The sequence below is a fragment of the Cannabis sativa genome, chromosome 8 (assembly GCF_029168945.1).
Source record: "Cannabis sativa cultivar Pink pepper isolate KNU-18-1 chromosome 8, ASM2916894v1, whole genome shotgun sequence".
In the NCBI taxonomy this organism is placed as follows: domain Eukaryota; kingdom Viridiplantae; phylum Streptophyta; class Magnoliopsida; order Rosales; family Cannabaceae; genus Cannabis; species Cannabis sativa.
This window is the reverse complement of record NC_083608.1, coordinates 5,805,743-5,811,739: the sequence shown is the minus strand read 5'-3', so window position 1 is coordinate 5,811,739 and position 5,997 is coordinate 5,805,743. Positions and strand designations below refer to the sequence as shown.

Genomic DNA, 5,997 nt, shown 5'->3' with positions numbered 1-5,997 from the left:
TTCTAATTTCTTTTCTGATAGAACCCACTATTCCTTCGACACCCTCCTTGATTGAACCCAAAGTTGTTGTTTTGAGAATAATTCCCAATGGCTTTTGCTTCATCCATTGGCAAAATATTCATATCAACCGGGCATTCCTCATAGGGGTGGGCGCCTCCACAGAGCTCACAAACAACTTGAGCCTATTTTGCCTGCACATCTATCAATTTTGTTAGGGCCCCTACCTGGGCTAACAGTTTTGTTATGGCATCAACCTCATGCATACCAGCCGCCTTCTTTGTCCTTTCAGTTGGCCATTGCTGATTTTTCAGGGCCATCTCTTGTAGCAGTTCATAGGCCTCATTTGCAATTTTCCTCATAAATGCGTTGCCAACTGCGACATCTATAAGTGTTCTAGTTTTACCAACCAGCCCGTTGTAGAAGTTGTGGACCAGCATACACTTCTCAAGACCATGATGAGGACACATCCTTATGAGATCCTTGAACCTCTCCCAAGCCTCATGGAGAGATTCATTGTCCAGTTGACAGAAATTATTAATTTATCCTCGCAGCTTAGCAGACTTTGCTGGAGGAAAGAACTTAGACAGAAAGTTCGTTGCCAAATCAGTCCATGTTGCTATAGAATTCAATGGCAAGGAGATCAACCAACTCTTGGCTCGCTCTCTAAGCGAGAATGGAAAAAGTCTCAAGCGGATGGAATCATCACAAACTCCATTGACTTTGAAAGTCTGACATAACTCCATAAAGTTTCACAAGTGCAGATTGGGGTCTTTAGAGGGAAGTCCACCAAACTGGACTGAAGATTGCCCCATTTGGAGAATGGCACACTAAATTTCAAAGTTGTTAACATCTACGGTGGGTGGTCTTATACAAGACTGGACCTCCGTAAGAGTTGGAAGAATGTAATCTCTCAGACTGCGACCATTTTCTTGATCTTCAACAGCACCTCCATTATTACCGTTGTTGCCTCCATTGTTACCGCCATTAGCATTCTCAGCCACGATTACTTCTATTTGAGCAGTTGCTGAAACTCTTTCTTGCCTCTTGTTTCTTCTATTTCTCCTACAATTCTTCTCAATTTCAGGATCAACCGGTAAAATGACACCATGTCCTTGACGTCGCATACACCTTCAATTCGTGAAATACACGAAGACAATTTTGAAAGAAACAAGTTAGCAATTAGCAAGAAAAATAAACCAAAGTAGAATTCAATGTAATCTTATGCAATATCAATCTTCAAATAATTTCCCCACAACAGTGCCAAAAACTTGTTACAAAAATTGTAAATAGTCGCAAGTGTACGCAATAAAGTAGTAAACTCACATAGGTGAGGTCGAACAACAGGGAATTGGATTGAATACCACTAGACTAAATTTATGATTCTATTTGGCAAACTAATAATTCTTATAATTAAAAGCAAAATAAAAATTTGAGAAACTTAAATAGACAAATAAAGATTAATCAAGATGAGAAAATAGGGTAGAGAATCCTGTTGATTTTTTTACCCAATTGTTAATGCCTAATCGCTATCCTTTTTCTTGATGTGAATGACAGATTATACAAATTAACCTAACTCTTTTCAAATCTTTAAGGTTCTAAATCACATCTTCTCTAATTAATCTCATAATTAGAATCACATGTAATCAACACTAAGCAATACTCTAATTGTCACATAGGTCACGCAAATACTTTCGTTTCAGATAAAACCTAGATTATCCAATTTTAGCATTCGCAATTCTCACTTTTCAGATTTTGAATTGAGATCATAGAACATGTAAAAGGTGATCAAGCTTAAACATGGAATTAACACAAATAGAGATAATTTCACAAATCAAGATAAAAGGAATGGCAATTGACATTGACTAGAGAAAACTTTAACCAACATTCATTATCTTCCCCAATTTGGAATTTAGTGCATGTTCAAATCCATAACCATTCCTAAAACAAAATTTAACATAAGAGAATTAAAAAGGAAGGAAGAAAGAAACCGTTGGTGGAATGAATCTTGGCCGCCACTCTGCTCCTCCTGTCGTTCTTGACTTCTTTTAGGTCTAAAATTTTGCTTCCCCTTTTCTCTTTCTCGTAGTTTTCTTTTATATTTTTCATCCCAGCTTTCAAAAGACGAAGTTAGCCTTAATCCGTACGGAACCTCAGTGCGGCCATGGATTCCCTCACCGCGGTGAGTGCCGATTTAGACGAGGCAGTGGAGTAGCTCGCCACGGCTACTGAGCCCATCTCGAAAGCACCTCTCTGCCAAATATTGGCCGCGACTGTTAATAAATACGCCGCGGCCAGAAGTGCACCAAATCTCGATTTTTCAATTTTTGTTTGCTTAATTTGTCCTTTATTGTACTTTTGAAACCTCAAAAGTCCGCAGCTATGGGAAACCTGAAAACATAGAGAACAAGCATAATTCTATCCTAAAACATTGAAAAACGACTCCATTTGTGACACGATACATAGGCTAAAATTAGCCTAACAGTCCAGGTCGTGGTCTTGGTTGCCCATCCGTTTCTAGTTTCGGTTCTAGTATCAAGTCACGGGGTACGGATCGAGTCCAAGCATCGATTCTCGAATCCCAATTCCCGAGGTGGGTCCTAGGTCCAGGTTTGGGTATGGGGTCGGGTCCCAAAAACCGATCCAAGTTCCGAGGCCCATGTTCTGGTCCCGGTTTGGGGGCCCAATTCCTAAGTCTGGGTCCTCCATCTATGTTTCGGTCCTAGGTCCTAGTCCAGGTCCATGTTCGTGTTCCAGTTCGGGTTCTGGTCTCGTGTCCCGGTCTGAGTCTAGATCCTGGTTTGGGTTCAGGTCCAAGTTCGAGTCCAAGTCCCAGTTTGGGTAGCGGTTTTGGGTCCCAGGTCCGAGTTTGGTTCTTGGGTCCAGAGTGCAGCCCGGATTATTAGGTTTGGGTTTGGGTCCGAGTCCCAGTCTGTCTCCAGGTCTCGGTCCTTGTTAAGGTCCCAAGTCACAGCTCCCGGTCTGGGTCCAAGTCCCGGTATGGGTTCTGGTTTGAGTTTAGGTTTAGGTTTGGGTCCTGTTCCAGTCCCAGGTCTGGGTTCTCATCCTAGTCCTGGTCCGATTATGATTTTGGGTCTCGGATCAAGGCTGGATCCCGATTCGAGTCTGGGTCTTGGTAGGTATTTGGTTCTGGGTCCTAGATTCAAACACTTACTACGGATCAGGTCAAAGCCTCAGGTCAAGATTTGGATCTCGGTCTTTGATCACGGTCTTGTTCTAGTTTGGGTCGCGGGTATCAGGTTGAGTCCTAAGTTTGGGTTTGGGTCTGGGCTTAGGGTTTTATCCCGGTAGTCAGGTGCTGGGTTTCGTGTCCAAGGTCGGGTCTTGTGTCTCGAGTCAGGGGTTGAGTTTTTGGTCTTAGTGCTAGTTCTAGGGCCCAAGTTTTGGGTCTAAGTCCCCCATCTAGGTTTGGATCCTTGGTTTTGGTCTTGGTCCAGGCTCGGGTTTGGGGCCCAAGTCCCCCATCTAGGTCACGGTTTGGTTCTCAAGTCCCAAGTTCGAGTCTTAGGTCCCGCGTCATGGTACCCATTCGGGTTCGAGTCCTAGTCTAGGTTGAGGGCTCAGTCCTAGTTTGGGTCTGGGTCCCACACCTGATCTCGGTCTAGGTCTGAGTCCCATGTTCAAGTTTGAGTCCCGGGTTCGAGTCTGAGTTCTAGTACAAGTCCGACTGTGGGTCTGGGTTTCGGTCCAGGTGTGCGTCTGGGTCGGGGTCTGGGTTTCGGTCTAGGTGTTGGTCCGGGTCTTGGTCTAGGTCTTGTCTGGGTATTGGTTCTGGTACGGGTCTGGGTTTTGGTCCAGGTCTTTGGTCACGGGTCACGGGTCCTGGGTTACAAGTTCTAGTTCGCTGGTCTTGGCATAATTCTAGGTCCAGGTTTGGGTCTGGCTCCGGTTATCGATCCGAGTCTGGGTCTGGGTCCGTGTTAAGTTTTTTTTGTCTAGAACAATTCTTATTCCAATGTCCTGATGCCAGTTCTTGTTCCAATTTTGGGTCCTGGGTCAAAGTCTGGGTTTGGGTCCATGTCTTGAAATGGTTCCAGGTTCAGGTATTGGTATGATTCAAAGATCCAAACACCAACTACGGGTTGGGTCCAAGCCCCGAGTCATAGGTCAAGATCTGAATCCTAATCTTGGGTCCTGGTCTCATTTCAATTCAGAGCTTGGGTCCCGGTCCGTGTTTGTGTTTGGGTCCGTGTCCGTCTTCGGGTCCGAGTTTGGGAAAGAGACTAAGGTCGGGTCTTGGGTCTCAGTGCCAATCCTGGGTCCTGATTGTCGTTCTAATTGAGGTTTGGGTCCCCAATCTAGGTTTCGGACTTGGGTCGAGGTCTGAGTCTCCAAACCCGGTTGGAGTCTTGGGTTCGGGTCTGGTTCCAACTCTGTGTGAATGACATCAAAAAGCTACTGTATTTGTGACCCGAAACATAGGCTAAAATTAGCCTAACAGTCTAGGTCTTAGAAGCACCAATTTCGAGTAGCTATCGTCATCGTAGGCGTACTCATCGAGGTTTCCCTCATAATCATCATCAGGAATTCCTTCTTCTTCCTCGGAGCCCTCAACTGCTCTTGAGGGTACGTCTTCCTCATTCGGGTCTTGAGCATCTTCTAGAGGGCGAGGTTGACGAGTGCTTCGAGTCTCCACCATTGTTGTAATGTATTGTGTGTTTACAGAAGCTTTCTTCAGCTCTCAATGAAAGCACCAAAATGTTGACCGAGGTTTTCGGCAACCAATAAAATAATAAAAGATTAAAGAGCTGTAAGAAATTAAGAGAAGGATTTTTACGTGGTTGGGGCGTTAATGAGCCTTAGTCCACGAGTCTGAATATTTATGAGTGTATTTAATACAGAGAATGTTTGTGGTGAGTATTTACTCTTCTTGCACTTATGCAACCCAAAATTCTCGACCCCCATTAATGAGCTTTGAGGGGGTATTTATAGTGTTTATGTGGGATGATTCCCAGAATTATAGTACATGTATTTTTGTAACTATCAATAAAGTTGGGTATTCCCAATGAATATACCATGGGTAATGCATGGTCAAATCCCTAGGTGTTGTAGGGATTTTATGTGGATTGTCCTTATTGCCTTTTGACTGATGTGATTCTTCAGAGTGTACCCGTCATTAGACTTAATGAATTTCATTCTCGATTTAGAATTGTCGTGCAATTGTGATTGTTTTATTTTTACCAAATTCTTTGTATAGGTATAGGTGCCCCCCAAGTGACCGAGCAAACGTATGACTCTTGGTCACTTATCTTTTACAAATATATTGTTTATCCGTTCAGTGTTTTGGGTTTGACCAATCCTTTTTTACGCATTGTATGGTATTATAAACATGCTGATTTTTTCGACTCAATTGAATTTTGAAATAACTATCTTTATTCATTTATTGATTGAAAAGTGTATTTGTTACCGTAGTAACTTACATCAGAGCTATTTGATCTAATCTGATCTTTTAGCTTAACATAAAATAAAACAAATTGCAGACATAAGAAACTGTACTTTAAAATGGTCACCCCACCTGAGTACTTTGTTTCTTTTATCGAAACCTTTAGGCGTAGTCTGCCCAGAAGGCCATTCACTTAAAAGCAAATGTTCATTTTGTACTTAAAGAGGTCATCTGACCTGGTACTTTATTGGTAGTATTTTCTTAAATGTTCTACATTCCGGTACCGTGGTACTAGAATGAGTTGCATTTTTTTGTCATACTTACCTACCTTGTATGCTCTGGAGTCGAGAACTTCGACCACTTGATATGGTCCTTCCCAGTTAGGTCCAAGTACACTTGTCGTACTGTCTTTGGTGTTTAGGAATACGCTTCTTAGGACCATATCTCCCACGAAGAATTTTCGAGCTTTCACTTATTTGTTGAAATACTGAGCTACTTTTTGTTGATGGGCCATCAACTTTAAGTTTGTTGTTGCTCATCTTTCTTCGATTTCATCAAGTGATTCTGCAAGGAGTATGTGATTGGTACCTTGTGTT

General features: G+C 42.8%; 1 non-coding gene across 1 annotated transcript; it reads left to right on the top strand.

Annotated features, from left to right (window-relative positions):
- The first annotated feature begins 447 nt into the window (after positions 1–447).
- Positions 448–554, top strand: LOC133030692 (small nucleolar RNA R71). Its single transcript, XR_009684240.1, has one exon. It is a non-coding gene; the product is annotated as a small nucleolar RNA R71 (small nucleolar RNA).
- The last annotated feature ends 5,443 nt before the right edge of the window (positions 555–5,997 follow it).